Raw genomic sequence first — 16,841 nt, forward strand, 5'->3', positions numbered from 1 at the left:
GTAAATCAAATTATGACGAAAACTGGCCCACTACATTGGCAGATATTTCTACATAACACTCTAACAATACAACCATTAGTATACGCTAAGAAAAATGGTAAAAAGAAAACATGGTTAATAGGAATACTGGTTCAACGCAAAATGTTTTGTATAATTTTCTAGTCAATAAATACAATGTAGATTTGAATAAAAACTCTAGGAACAAGTTTGTCAACTTCCACAATTATTTTCCTTTCTTAAATTTGTATTTACCATAGTCAATTTAATATTGTCTAGTTAGAAAAGGAGCTGACACTAGTCCATAAACCTAGCTTGTTAAATTTGATTTTAAAAGATTAGCAGGGAATGAACTCACTGAAGAGTAAGTTAGTCTTAGAAATATGATGAAGATTCTTGCTTTTACCAAGTTTAGTTAAATAAAGCACACTCCACTCTGTGCCTAAACAACCAGTCAATTCAGTTTTATGAATCAATTGCATTAAAAAAAAAAAAAATACTTGCATTGGGTGCCTGGGTGACTCAGTCAGTTAAGGATCTGACTCTTGATTTTGGCTCATCTCATGATCTCATGGTTCCTGGGAACCATGTTGGGCTCTGTGCTGACAGCATGGAGCCTGCTCAGAATTTTCTCTCCCTTTCTCTCTCTGCCCCTCCCCCACTCACATGTGTCTGAGCTCTCTCTCTCTCTCTCTCTCTCTCTCTCTCTCTCTTTCTCTGATATAACTTTAAAAAAATGCACAACAATCTAGACTTTAGTAAGAGGATGAACTTCATATCATCTTAAGTGTCTACGACATTCTTGCTAAAACTCACAGGAATAATCACAGATAGACAAAATATACTCATCTATTTCTTATTTTAAAATAGGAAATTTCTTGACTGCTCAAGAAATTCTACAATTTGTTGATGTTTTACACTCATCATTTCTACTACAAACTAAGTAATGTGGTCAAAAGTAAATTCAGCCTTACCACCACCTTCATTTTAGTTAAAATCACTGACTCAAGTGATTTCCTTTCATGCTTCCTTTCAATCAACTCCTTCATTTTCATTTTCTCATGAAATCCTGTATATTCTCTCCATCTACTATCATGTGTATCCCTTTCTCTTTACCTTCACTGGCCCTTACTCCATTTAGACTTTGATCATTTCTTTATTGTAGCTTACTAATTGAATAATTTTCCACTTATCTGGAGTGCACTTCCCCACCTCTCCATATACCTAATTCCCACTCTTCCATCAAACATACTTCATGAATTATCCCTAGGAGGCCTTCTTTAACTTGGCAATCTGATAAATTTCATTTTTGTGCTTCCTTAATCCTCTCTATCTTAGTAATTTTGCCAGTGAACTATAATTGTCAATTTATATAACCCTCTACTCTTTGCTTTGATGGCAAAGCCTGTATTATTTTAATTTTTAAACTCCTATTCCAAGCAAATATCAGGTGCTAAATGCTGTGAATATTTGTTCATTTGTTCATAGGTGCCAAAACTATTAATACATTGAATTCCATGCCAAAATGGTAATATCAAATCTTCATTATTATATAGTTTATTATATTCCCTATGCTGAGGCGCCTGGGTGGCTCAGTTGGTTAAGCGTCTGACTTTGGCTCAGGTCACATCTCACGGTTCACGAGTTCAAGCCCCACATTAGGCTCTGTGCTAATGGCTCAGAGCCTGGAGCCTGCTTCAGATTCTGTGTCTCCCTCTCTCTGCCCCTCCCCCACTCCCACTGTCTCTCTCTCAAAAATAAATAAACGTTAAAAGAATTATATTCCCTAGGTGATGAATTTGGGTTTTAAGAACAAACTTAAATTAATTTTAACTAGTTTAAATGTTTCATAAATTAAGGCTTGTACATGTCTACTCTGAAACTTTATTATCCTAGTCTTTCAAAAGTAGTATCAGAATGCTAAAGTCATTCTATATGGTAACTGGAGTTAAGACTTAAAATTTCATAAGATTCAGCATTGTTCAAGGATCCATATCATGGCTGAAGTTCTTAACTTCTCACATATCTTTAAAAATACAATTCAACACATATTTTCTTTTTGTTTTTAATTTTTTTTTAACGTTTATTTATTTTTGAGACAGAGAGAGACAGAGCATGAACAGGGGAGGGGAAGAGAGAGAGGGAGACACAGAATCTGAAGCAGGCTCCAGGTTCTGAGCGGTCAGCACAGAGCCCGACGCGGGGCTCGAACTCACGGACCGCGAGATCGTAACCTGAGCCGAAGTCGGACGCTCAACCGACCAAGCCACCCAGGCACCCCACAACACATATTTTCTAAGTCCTTACCATTGTGTATTATTTTACCATTAAAGATTCAAAACTGTTTTTTAAAATGTTCCATATATAGTCTATGCAATATGTTGCTGCACTGCTAATAGTAATATTTACAGGCTGGACCTGAAATTATTTTTCTTGTAACTTAAACTCCCATGTTGCAACAAAAGGAAAAAAAAAAGTGAATTCTATCAATTTTCCTATCTGGAAGACCTGTCCTAATGAATAATAATACCACTGGGTTTTAAACTACAAATACTGTTTTATTTTGGTTTTTTTTTAGGGTATGTTTATTTGTTCAAACTATATAGAATTTTAAAAACTAAAATTTCAAACTACTCTTTTTAATGTTTTCAACTTAATAAATTAAAATTTTCACTATGAAAAAGAAATTTTGCACATGTTAGAGTAAATCTAAAGACAAATGTGGCATAAAATGACATATAACTTCATCAGTACAAGTGATAATTAAATTTGGAATTTGATGAAAGCTATTAACTAAATAGTTAACCATTAAACTGCAACCAAAGTCAGAGTATTAGAAAATTGACTCAAACTCCATGTGAAACACTCTGTCAGAGTATGTAGGTAGCGATGTATTGGAAATGTTTTTATTTCATTCACAAGAAGTTTTGTCCACATTGCCAATCAAGGGTAGTGGTTCGGTGACTTTTCTTAACAATAGGAAATCCTGTCACTGTTTTTACTATTGGAAAGTAATTAAATTAACTGCAAAATACCAACATTATTCCTCTCCACATAATGTGAGAAGAAATAGAATTATACATCTTAAGAATTCTAAAGTTGTTTAAAGCAAGCCTAATAAGGGGCCATGACTACACTACCCCTTTACTTCCGAGTCATGGAGAGAAATCTGGTTTCTACTGCAGTCAAAAATGGAAGTATTTTTCCCATGTATACAAGGAAGAAAGAATATAATCTCAGTTTTAAAACATAATGATTAGCTGTTTGGACTCATAATTAAAAACATAATTGGAAACTAACTGCAATAGAGTTTTCCTGAGACATATATTACGATTCCATTTTTAGACTGGTTCAGGTCCAAATACATGAAAGTGTAGACAATATACAATATACTTCCATTTTCCATCGGTTGAATGAAGTTCAAAAGTGAAATCTCTGGGAGCAATCACTGGTGAGAACAAAGTTGTACAGAAGCACAGACCAGGTAAATAATGATCATGATTTATCAATAATAGACTAATTTCTATTTGGGCAGCCAGATGCTGGCGAGATGGGATTGCCATCTCATCACTTGCTTGAGAGACATTATTTTCAGATCAATATTCTCCTTTACATTAACAATGAAATAAATATGTCTACCCTACAATACATATAATAATATAGATAATAGGGGCACCTGGGTGGTTCAGTCAGTTAAGTATCCGACTTTAGCTCAGGTCATGATCTCATGGTCAGTGAGTTTGTGCCCTGCATCAGGCTCTGTGCTGATAGCTCAGAGCTTGGAGCCTGCTTTGGATCCTGTGTCTCCCTCTCTCTCTGCCCCTCTCCTGTTTGTGCTCTCTCTCTCTCTCTCTCAAAAATAAATGAATTAAAAAAAATATAGATAATATATTCCACATTTATGGAGTACAAGAATTGGTACTAGGTATTTTATATATATATATATATATATATATATATATATATATATATGCCAAGTGTTGACTGTATATATAAACTATTTTTTAAAAGTAGAGTGTACTCTTCATATACTCCAGACACAGACCATCTTTTAAGTAAACTCTGAATAGTGACAGATAATTTTTAAGTTCTCAAAGTCCCTTCACTGGTCCCTCTTCCTACACTCTTGCCACACTCCAATCCATGCTCCATGGAACAACAAAAGCAATCTTCCTAAAAGGAACTCAGTTACATCATTTCCCTACTTAAGCCCTGAGGTGTTTTCCCAGGACACCCAGGAAATATCTTCACTCCTTGCCTTGCCTTGGGCAAGAGTCTTCATCCTCTGGCCCCTGCCTGTTTCACCGTGTGTGATATTCCCACACTAATCATTGTTTCCAGTTCTCTGAAGATGCTAAGCATTCTCTGGTCTCTGGTGCTTTGCACCAGCTGTTCCCTGAGTCTGCAATGCTCTTCCACTGCTCTTCTCATGGGTAAATCTTTCTCTATGCTTACACTTCAACAGCAATGCCCTATTCACAGAGAGGCCTCCCCTGACCACCTCACCTAAACTAGGATCCCTTCCATTGTTCTCTAATAGAGCCTCTCACTGCTTTCATAGCACTCACTAAAGATAGCAATCAGTTTATGTATTTGCCTTCTCTTTTCTTTTCTGTTTATCTCTTTCACTAGCATATACATGGTGACAGGGAGACTTATCCCTTTTTTTTTTTTAAACCATTATATCTTGAATATTTAACACAATTCTCTGGCAATCCATAAATGTTGAAGAAGTGAATGACTGAATGAATGCCAATTAAGACAGTGTTGATTTGGAATATAAGTATTAAAGTAATGAGATAGAATGTCACAGAAGCCATTTATAATCAGCCTTATTGTATTAGGGTACTAAGACAGCATAAATTGATAAACGGCTGGGTAAATCAGCTCCTTCCGAACACGCTTAACAATTTATACCTATTTCTCTTCGCTATATGTGTCTTCTATTCTGTATCTCAGCTTATTTGTGTTCATACAGTTTCTATTTTATTAAATAACAAATTCCAAGAGGACTTTAAAAACTTTGTTTTTTTTACTTTGGGCAACTCATTGAGCTATCCTTATTAAGCCGTGAGCAGTGAGGATATAAGCCAATCAAGAACTCCACCACTGACTAAACTATGTGAAGTCTGGAAAGATATTTAACTTCTGTAGGTCCTAAGTTCCTCATCTGTGCCACCTACTCTGTAGAATTTTGGTACTATCAAAAGAAATAGCATATTCAATGCCATATACCTAACAAATGATTAATAATGGTAACTATAATGGGTTGAATGGTAGCCTGTCGACATCCCAGAACATGTGGATATAATCTTATTAGGAAATAAGGCTTCCTTATTTAGAAAAGAGTCTTTTGCAGATATAATTAAGGATCTCAAAATGAAATCATTTTGGTGGACATTGAATCCAATGACAAGTATCCTCATGTAAGTAACACAAGGACGGAAGAGAAGGAAGCCATGTTAAAATGGAGGTAAAGATTGGGGTCACTTAAGTTCAACTTACGTATATTACAAAAAGCTAAAATATCACTGTACATGTATATGCAAGTAGAGATACATACATATCCCCATGTATCATCTTCATCTTATCAAGTCATTTTTATTTTCTATGAAACAATGGCATTGGGCCAGAGTAGAAGTTGTGAATCTGATATTAGGGGATTTTGTGGGGTACCTCAGGAGTCGTGAACCCCTGCCAATCAAGCAAATGTTGCAGTTACAGTCAAACATATCTTTGTCCTAAGTAGAACATGTATAGTTTTCATCAGAACTCAGATGGGTTTGGGACGATCAAAAGAGTAATAATCTCAAATTTGGAGAATCTTGAAGATCCTTTCTAGCTGTTACATCGATATAATGTTTCAGTTTTATATCACTTTAAAGCAGCCAAAGAGGTTTGGCAGGCTATTTTAATCAGTAAGAACCTATCTTTGAAGACCAAGAACAAGCCAAAGAAGAGACTATAATAGAGGCTGTTTTAAGTAAACTTATCTTCTTCCAAACATTATAATAAAACTCTACAGGTTTCCGTTTCCTCATGTGCAGTCTGTCATTACCCACCATTCTCCAGCAAGGAAATAATCTCTTATAGTCAACAATATAAATACAGACTCCAAGTTTCCTTGAGCTCTGAAATTGCTATATTCAAGTTAAAGGGTCATAGTACCCTTTAAAAGACAGAGAAGAGAAAGTAAATGAAACATACACAGTTTCCTTATTTCTTCTTGTGCAGGAAACTTCAAGGTCATTCTGACTGGACAGGCATATTTCTGAATTTTGTACATGGAAGGTTATGAAATAAAGGTTAGTGTGAACAAGTATCTGGGAAGAAGTGGATACTATGAAGTTCTTAAAATACACTGTTTTTCTTTTATTCCTCTCTGAAGTTTACCAAACAGAAACTGAAGAATTTTCTACAGAATATCATCACATGAAAAAATTTCAGAAGTATAAACATAAAAAATCTTATGTCAAGCAATTTCTTGTAAAGAAATTACGTGTCCCACTTCTTTCAAGTTAACAGAATTCCAAATCAGTTGAAGCTTGCAAGGAATATATTATGGATTATGAGACAATGTCTCTTGATAATTAAAGCAAACTTAGTTTTCAATTCATTCACTATGTATTTATATAACGAATATGGGGAATACAAATGAAATATTAGATTATAACAAGGTATTGTAGATCTGGCATAACAGCTCTTTTTATATGGCATAGGCAGAATAAGTGTCCCTTTATTATTTGAAAAGCACAGAAGTAATTAGGTGGGTAAAAGTCTTCCAGGTAAAAGTCATCAAATTGGTTTTAAAAGTTATGCTTTTGAAGAGTGATCGATTTCCCCTAAAACTGAACTTTTATGTGGCTTTGGAAAAGAGCCTGGATGAACCGCTGGGTGAGACAATGGTAAATACTGGTTAAGAGTGCAAGCTCTTTCACCAGATTTCCTGCATTCTAGGTTGTTTCCACCACTTAAGAGTTGGGTGACCTTGGCAATTGTTTAACTTATGCACATCTCAGTTTTCTTTTCTCTAAAATGCAGGTAATAATAGTAATTAACTTAGAGTTGTTTGAGAATCAAATGAGTTAATACTATAAATTCACGGAATAAGTAAGTGTCCAGTGTTAGCTATAATTTTATTTAAAGTTTTATTTAAAAAAAGCTTTTTTTTTTAAATTAATGAATACTTTCATGAGTTTAAGGCTCATAGGTTATTCTATATATCAATATCACAGTACTGTAGTTGTTAATAGGCATGTTGATCATTCTTGTATTTAACTTTCATATATTTGGAGTATGCAATTAAAAAATACACAGCATATACTACTAATTCCATTTTGCATTTAATAATTCTTAAAGGAGTTAATCGGAGTGAGACCAGAAATGTAATCATGTGTCTGTTATCTATTGGGTTAAAATGTTAGTATTTAATTGTGTCTGTAGAAAACAGTTAACGCTTTATCATTTAATGACACCTGTTTCCCATTAGTACATTCCAATACAGTTTTTATCTCTCTTCAGTTGCATCTATCTTGCACCTTAAGATCTAAAAGACCTAAAAGATTCACCTTTTGGGGGCCCTTGGGTGGCTCAGTCCGTTAAGCATCCAACTCTTGGTTTTGGTTCTGGTCATGATCTCACGGTCTTGTGACATGGTAAGTGAGTTCAAGACCCACGTCAGGCTCCGTGTCAGAGCTGACAGTGTGGAGCCTGCTAGGGATTCTCTCTTTCTCCCTCTCTCTTTGCCTGTCCCTTGCTTGCATTCCCTCTCTCAAAATAAATAAATAAAATTTAAAAGACTCACCTTTTTTGCAATTCAATTTTCATCATATGTCCTATTTCTTCCATGTTGAAATATTTTGAGAAATCATTACTCTCAACTGACATTCCTCAGCCTCGTATTTATTTTAGGTCTTCTTGAACAACTATGTAATGTATTTGCATTTCTCTTTCCAATACTTCTTTTTTTAAGATTTTATTTTTTAAGTAACCTTTACACCCAACACAGGGCTCAAACCCACAACCCCTGAGATCAAGAGTCACCTGCTCCGTGGACTGAGCCAGCCCCACTTCCAATACTTTGTATCTCTATCCTTACTATTTCGTTCATTCCAGTTGTTTCCTTCAACTTTCTACACATAACAGTACCCTTTATATGGCTTGCTAAATGTTTTTTTTTGTCACACTAAATCTATTATTTTAAATGTTTATTTATTTTGGAGAGAGACAGAGAGAGAGAGCAGGGAAGGGTCAGAGAAAGAGGAAGACAGAGGATCTGAAGCAGGCTCCACAGTGATAGTAGAGAGCCCAATGTGGGGGTTGAACCCACAAACCATGAGATCATGACCTGAGCTAAAGTCAGACAGTCAAACAACTAAATGTATGTATACTAAATCTATTTTTTCAAATTATTCTTTAATCATTTTAATTTTATAATTGAAAATCGTAACAAGTTTACTACAATATTTACTAAGGTGTTTTTCTTTTTTTTTAATGGCAAAAGGAGATGCCATTCATAATGTAAGCAAAAACCCCTCCTTGTTTCATTCACACAGAAACTGCCCACAAAAATCTGTTTTTTCTCCCAATGTCCAAAAACTTTTCTCCTTTCCTTCCTTTACAAATATATTACTTTTCTCTTCCAGAAATAAAGCTATCCTTTCCAATTCAATCTATCTTTTCTGGCATCTACTTTTTTCCTACCCATTACCCTGATTAAGCTTAGCAAAGGACCAGGAGCCAAGCCGGCAGACTTAGAATTTTTTTTAGCAGGCAAGAAGGTAAAGAACTGTGGATATACATATGCTACTTCTTTTTTTTTTGGGGGGGGGGGGCGGGCGCTGCAGAGTTCTAAAATGTGTTTTCAGATATTAATCATAGGGAATTAAAAAGAGTTCATTATAATTCTCAGTAGATTTGTTGAGTTCAGTCCTCTGCAAAAGAAATACAGAGCACTTAAATAAATTATATATATATAAATAATATAAGATTATTTTGCCACTAAAATGCTTCTAAAATTTGCCACTAAAATGCTAATTCATCCAAGCAAAGGATCTGCACATATGTCCGGTATTTGCTGTCATTCTGCCATAGTCACTTAGAGTTTCAGGATGCAATTTTATTTTAATACCGATCACAACCTATAGTCCATAATATCTATTGGGTATTTGTTGTGTTCTTCCCCCCTCAATCATAAATACTGCTTTATCACAACTATATATTCAGTTCAGAAATCCCCTTTTATACCATCCTTAATGCAGTAAAATTTATACTCACATCACCAACATAAATGGGAAGCTGTCAACTGTTCACCACACAATGTATTGTTTGACCTTTGGGTATGTTTCTTATGTTTTCTAGATATGTTTTCTTCATATGTAAATGAACATGGTGATTCTAAGTCAACCTCTCACAGATATACTGCTTTTTTTTTTTTTTTTTAATAACCTCTGTGCCCAATGTGGGGCTTGAGCTCACGACCCTGAAATCAAGAGTCCCATACCCTACCAACTAAGCCAGCCAGACACCCCAAGAATCTCAGCTATACTGTTGATTGAAAATCAAATTCCCCAATGTTCTATTTTTATATGGTATGAGTTCATTTATATAGAAGCTAAAAACCATACATACATATATAAAAACATGCCTATATGGTCATGTAAATATATATTATGTATACAAATATATATGCACACAAAATCATAAATAGCACATTTATAAATACATGAGCTTATACAGAAAAATGTTTAAAAGTATACTGCAAAACTTTTAAAGATAATGATTATATAAAAGGAGTGGAAATAAATATGGGTTGTAAAATTTGCATCTGTGTTACATTTTTTTAACTCAAACATGTATTTGAGAATTTCTTATGTAATAAAAATATTTAAATGCTGCTGTAAGCAGTAGCTTCTCTATTTCTATAACCTTTTATACTTCAGCTATCAGTAGATTAATTTGATTTTCATCTATATGATTTAATTAGATTTGATTGGTATAAAACTGATAATATACCAATAGCTCTTTCGTAGCTTTTTTTTAATGTTAAAAGTCTCTCAGTTATAATGCTGTGTACAATGTACTCTCATATGTTCAAAGAAGCTGAAGAGTTGTTTATTTAAAGAATAAAAAGAGTCATGAAAACCTCTGTCAATGAATGCAGGCGCAGATGCACATTTAAAAGCGGTGAGGTATTTCTCTGGGTAAGGAGAGAAAGGGTATGCCCAGCTAATGTGAAGAGTCTCTAGTAATTAAGTTGAATATTAAATCAATGTCACCTATTTGTACTACCGGCCAGTGAAGCAGATGACAAAAGTCACACATTATTATAGACGCATTTGCTAATAGCTCTAAGCTTAAAAGTGTTAGACCTTTCTTCCTCTATGTTAATGGTCTTTAAATGCCCTAATCTTGTTTCTGAATGTTCTAAATTGTAGCCCGTATTTGCCTTAGAGCATATTAGCATTTAAAGTAAACAAAGGTCATAATAATAATAATAATAATAATAATAAAAACAGTGAAATATGTCATTTTAGCCACAGCTCCACTAGTGTAATCTCTGGAAATCTTGTCCACAAATCCCTATGGCTACTTTCTAAAGCTCCTGGGGGATTTTTCAGTTTCAGCATCTTGCACCTCACTTACTTCCCAGCAGACACTGACAAGCCCATATCTCTGTGGTGACATCCTCTGGACTTCCAAAGTTCACTTTCCATCTTTAATGGTTCACTCCCTGTTCGCTATCATGTTCAATTCCATTACCAAGTTAGAATCAAATATATTCTCAGCTCTCAGTGAGTTGAGTTATGGTTTCAAAGTGCCATAACATACTTCATTGACTCAGTCAACTATCATTTTCTTAAATTGATTGTAATTTTACTCAGTCTTTATTCTGATGAGGCCAGAAGGTAACCTGATTAATAAGATTTTCTATTACTCTCAACACTATTCTTATCCTCTGACTTTTAAAAAATAATCATTCCTTATTAGGTTGATACTCTTCTCTTGTTTCTTCAGAGCAAGTTTATTTCCCGTCCAAGATCACTATTTATTTAGATTTGCCTATTACATACATCTAGATTTTTTCTTTGAGAGAGAGACAAAGAAAGAGAGACAGAATCTTAGGCAGGCTCCATGCCCTGTGTGGAGCTCAACCTGGGGCTTGATTCCACGACCCTGGGATCATGACCTGAGCTGAAATCAAGAGTCCGATGCTCAACCAACTGAGCCACCCAGGTGCCCCTATACATCTAGATTATAACTTATGATGAGATTCAACAGTGCTCTTGTTCCTGAAAGATTTAAAGATTTGAGTTGTGTAAGTTTAAAGGTTGAGTTTCATAAAGTGGCTGGGCTTTCATGGAGGCTGCTTAGCTCTCGCACAACTGAAATCTAACTAGCCCTCCTCAAAAGACATCTAGACAGAGCTGTGCAATAGAAGTACAATACAAGCCACAAATGTGAGTCACATAGGTATCTTTTAGGAGATATGGTTTTAGAAATATAACTAAGAATACGATGAAAATAAGTTTAATGGTTTTATTAGCCTACTATATTCAAAATGTAATTTGAATATATAATCAATATAAAACGTATTGAGATATTTTATACTTATTGAAACTGAGTATGTATTTTACACTTAGAGCACATCTCATTTTGGACTAGCAATGCTTCAAGTGCTCAATAACTACATGTGGTTAGTGGCTATTTCATTGGAAGCTAGAGATCTGGATAGTTCTGAAATGCCAGGTTTCAAAGTGCCATAACAGTTTAAACTTGGTCTAACAACATGTTTCACATTAATACCTTCCTTAAATACCAACCTTTGGTATACGTCCAATGATGGGCTCCTCACTGCTTGAAAAATGGTTTCCTCAGATCAATACGTAATAGTATGCTACCTGGATGCATATACTCCATTCTGCCTTTTCAAAATTACAGAAAAAAATATTTCCTTTAATACAATCATTTTTGTAATTTACTGCCTAAGCTAGGAAGCCCTATTTTCTGTTTTTCGATTAAAGGATTTTGCTCACTTCGGCAGCACATATACTAAAGGATTAACGATATATCCTCACTATAAAAAAATCTAACACCATAGAAACATAAATTAAAAAGCAAGTGGTCTCTTCTCATATTCCCTATTTCATTCCATAGAGTTACTTGAGGTTTACTGTGTATCATTCTAGACATCTTTCTATATCAAAGGGAATTTTAAAATGAGGTATTAAATACCCAAATTTGTTTCCAACATTTTATATAGATTTTCTTCCCCTAAAGGAGGACGAATCATTCATTAGCAAGGTCTAATGCACAAACATGTTTGGTGACCACTGGAAGTGTTATGTTGCCTAACAACAACGAAGAAAAGCATTGCACTGTTTCTTGCTGTCTGAGCCCCTATTTTGTCTGAGGGCTCACTGTCACCTTTACCATGTGTTCAGAGAAGCGCTAAAAAGTGGGATATTGATTAGTGTTAAGTCCATTAGGTAATTCCCTTCTCCTAGCCAATGACTGACTTTGCCAGAGGTGTGTGATGTAATTTGGTCCAAGGAACAAGGAAGGGAATTTCTTGTTCATGAAAACATGAAGGTGCATGAAAAGGAACAGTTGTCTTTTTTCTCCTGGACCTTACTGCCTACCTGTCATGCCTGTGATGACGGGAGTCGTGCAGGGGCTCTGAAGGGAATCACCTTAAGGGCAGAAGTGAAAATGTCAAGAAGCAGCAGATGAAATGATAAACGAGATCCTTGATATCAGTGCAGAACTGGTGTCTTCCTGGGATGGGACAGAATAACCTTCTTAATGCCAACCACTGTCAGTTGTGTTTTCTGTTACATGCAACTTAAAGCATCTGAATTTATGCAAACATCAAAAACATGTTTATAGACTTTAGTCAAAATGAGATAGAATCTGTTTTCGTTAGTGAAATGAGAATTTAAGCCACCAGCTCTTGATGAGGAAGTTATTCACTTTGTTAATTTATTTCCATATGGCATCCACACATTATAACTTTATCTTAGATTTACTTGCAAAGCGTAATCCTCCAAAGAATAGATAAATAAATGTTTAGTTTTACTGCCAGGAGAAATAAAATTGACACAATTTAGATAAGCAAAATGTAAACACACCATCAGAACTGCTTATTTTAGAAATTTTTTATATGTGTGAAAATCTTTATTGGATTATAAGATATCATGGGACATACTGTCAGTAGCAAGCTATAATTGTTATTTTACAGTGTGGTGGTTTTCTTTCTACAGAGGAAGAGGTAATTACTACAGTCTGCAGATCATTTAAGGAGTGTGTCTCGTGTTCCATACATCTTGAAGGAGGGGCTAAATATAAACGTATGCATTATATTTGTGAATCCATACACATTTATCACATATAACATTAACAAAAATAGTTTTAGCTACCATTTGGTAAAGCTGAAATCAAATATCCCTTCAACATTTCTATTTAATGTACAGGTTTTAAACACAGAAATAAAGCAAATAGTTCGGGTAGATTTTTAAAAATATTTATTTATTAATTTTGAGAGAAAGGGTGAGTGCAAGCGGAGCGGGGGAGGGGCAGACAGAGAGGGAGAGAGAGAATCCCAAGCAGGCTTGGCACTGTCTTGAAACACATGGCACAAACCATGAGATCGTGACCTGAGCCAAAATCAAGAGTCAGACACTTAACCGACTGAGCCACCCAGGCTCCCCAATTTGGGTAGATTCAATGGGATAGGATCAAACCATACAAGTAATCAAACAGTGGCAACTTAACATCGTTTGAACTAAAATAAACAGGTAAAACTTTTTCAGAAAATACAAAAAAACTGGTATTGTTTTGTATTTCAAAGTTGTTTTTCTTTTTATAATGAGCGCCTAAGTGCAAAATGCTTAACTCAATTAAAGAATCCAGAACTAGAGTTCTCCTTGATGTAACAACTATAATATTGCAAATGGGACAAGGATCAAATGAAGATTTTATTTTTGTTGATGGACATCAATTCACCCTATGTAATTCTAAATCTAACATTTTTGAACCACTTATAACGTTAAATCCATCTTGCAAATTCAGTCATACAAAAAAAAAATGCAACCACAATACTGCTTTGTAAGTGTAATGCTCCGTTATTCTCTAATAGTGAGAATAAAACTATTTATAAGTATACTTGTATGTTAACATACCCTGGTACTCATATGTTAGTGAGTATTTTTAACAGTTTATAGAAAACATAATGAAAAAAATCTTTGCCATAAACCTTAAAAATACTGTATATGGTAATACTTCTATTTTTAAAATATTGTATACATGTAAAAGGATGAAATTGGAACTTACAAATTTTTCTACAGCTCTGAGGATCACTATTCGATATCAGACTTATGTTTTGTGCTAAGTGTAGAGCGAAGCTAAATAAAATGAATAAATATATACTTAGGGTTAGGCTAATGGATATGTTGGGGGTAATATTTTGCTTGCTATATTTACAAAGCATTAATTATTTCTAGGATTTAAAGTTCAATTGAATCTATCTTGTATTTTTTTATTTTTTTAAATTTTTAATGTGTATTTATTTTTGAGAGACAGAAAGAGACAGAGCATGAGTGGGGGAGGGGCAGAGAGATGGGGAAACACAGAATCCAAAGTAGGCTCCAGGCTCTGAGCTGTCAGCACAGAACCTGATGCAGGGTTCAAACTCAAGAGCCATGAGATCATGACACGAGCCGAGTCAGACACTTAACCGACTGAGCCACCCAGGCACCCCAGGGGCTATCTTGTATTTTTAGCATTTTCTCTGGTTCATATAATTTTAAAATAACAGATCCAGATTTACATCTTTTTTCTATCTACCCCACCCTCCCACCACCAATGGCCATTATCCAGATTAAGCCCAAAGGCTTGGAGCTTTCCTAACATCACAGTAATATTTAGAAGTAAAATTATCAATACCTAACGATTGAATATACAGGGACATAGTGAAAGTGGAGAGGAAAGTAATAGGTTCAATTTGTTCTCCAGGAGGATATATAAAGTAGTAGGCAATTGATATGCAGTTTTCAGAGTCAGGAAAGCATCTCAACAGAAGGTGCTAAACTTGGGTGTTACTGCCATAGAGGTGCTAGTTAAAATAAAGGGAGTGGGTCAAACAACTGAAGAAAACCCGGTCAGAGAGTGCAATGAACTGAATGTTATGTCTCTTCCAAATTTATATGTTGGAAACCTAATACCCCAGGTAATGGTCTTGGTGGGGGGGGGGGGGGTCTTTGGGAAGTTACTTAGGTCATAATGGTAGAGTCCTTGTGAACAGGATTCACACTCTTATAATTGTGACTCCAGAGAACGTTCTTGCCCTCTCTAAGCCATGTAAAGATACAACAAGAATTCAGCAGTCTGCAACACCAGAGAGGGTCCTCACCAGAATCTGGTCAAACTGGCACCATGATCTCAGACTTCCAGCCTCCAGAACTGTGGGAAATAAATTTCTATTGTTTATAAGCACCCCGTCTATGGTACTTTGATACAGTAGCCCAAACTAAGACAAGGAGGGAAGAGAAACAGGAGAGAAAGGTGTCTTGAAGGATGAGAGAAACAAGGATATTTTAAAAGGAGGACACGGATAAAGTCAATTAGGTTGACACCCAAGAAGGGTTCACTGAAGTAGACTGCTAAGGTAGTGTGTGGCCAAATTACGGACAGCCTTGTTTAAAAAACCTTAATTACCAGATAGCCACCAAATATTTTGAAGCAGGGAGTGACAAGATCATGAAATCAAATCCATGTGGTAATATTTATCTCTGAAAGCTGTGTGAGAGTATGTCTATTTGTGTGTCTTGGGGGAGGGGAAGCTGATAGGACAGGGAGAGAATTTGGGGCCAGGTAGAAAATAGATCCTCTGTTGTAATAAGATGGTCATTGTGGGAATAGAAAGGAAAGCAAAGATCTAAAAAACACTTAGGTATAAAATCAAGAGCACTTAGAAACTCCACGTGGAGGCTAAAAAGCAGCTAGGAGGAATTGGAGACGGCAATGGGAGTTGAACACGAAGCTCACCAGGGGGCTCTCAGCTCCCAAGGGCTCTCAACTCTAAGCAGACATGCGTGGAGGAGGACAGGTTCAGGATGTCGTAGAATGGATTCCCTCTTGAACAGACTGAGCAGTCAAGGCTTATCAACATTGAGAGAGCCATCAAGCAATGAGATACCTGGGTCTAGAGATAAAAAAGAGCTCAGATCTACAGATGTGGATCCAATTGATCCTCAGTGTAAGGGCATTTTATCCCCATATTTTTTAATGTATTTAAATACATTAAAGAAATATGTAAGAAAATGTGCACTGCATACACTCGTTTCCACTGATGGCATTTGCAAAAGTATAGTTACGTGTAAATAGGCAATAATTTGTAAAACTGTAACTGAAAGCTAAAAAGTGGAAAATACTTGATTTCACATTTGTTAAAAGTTACGCGTATGTCTGGAGGTACACAAACCCGTTGTGTCCTGTCTTGACAATACATTCACTACTGTCACTGTGGCTGAGGTTTTTCCATAGAGTGAAGAGGGCCAACACAGAGAACTTTGCCAGCTTACTCCAATTAAAGATTGTTTCTCTCTAGAGAGCAGGGAATATTTTTACCTTCTCCATCAGAAGACATTCTTTTGTTTTGCTTCTCACATAACATTTTGTGTGTAAGAAGGTGAGGAGCTTCTGTGAGAACAATTTAAATTTGTTCAGCCAGCAGGAAGCTTACGTAATGCTTTGTTCCTTAATGAGGGCACCTGAATCTTCAAATAAAATTACCCATTTTTCCAGGTGCAGGTGATCAAATTAGGGATGGGAAATTCGCCAAACGT

At 35.5% G+C, this 16,841-nt stretch overlaps 1 protein-coding gene across 1 annotated transcript in view; it reads right to left on the bottom strand.

Moving 5' to 3' along the window:
• The window catches only part of SEMA3E (semaphorin 3E), a 238,496-nt gene that overhangs the window by 183,013 nt on the left and 38,642 nt on the right, over positions 1–16,841 (bottom strand). The gene's annotated exons all lie outside the window — the stretch shown is intronic.

The sequence above is a fragment of the Panthera pardus genome, unplaced genomic scaffold (assembly GCF_024362965.1).
Source record: "Panthera pardus isolate Hobbes unplaced genomic scaffold, ASM2436296v1 HiC_scaffold_8, whole genome shotgun sequence".
Taxonomy (NCBI): Eukaryota; Metazoa; Chordata; class Mammalia; order Carnivora; family Felidae; genus Panthera; species Panthera pardus.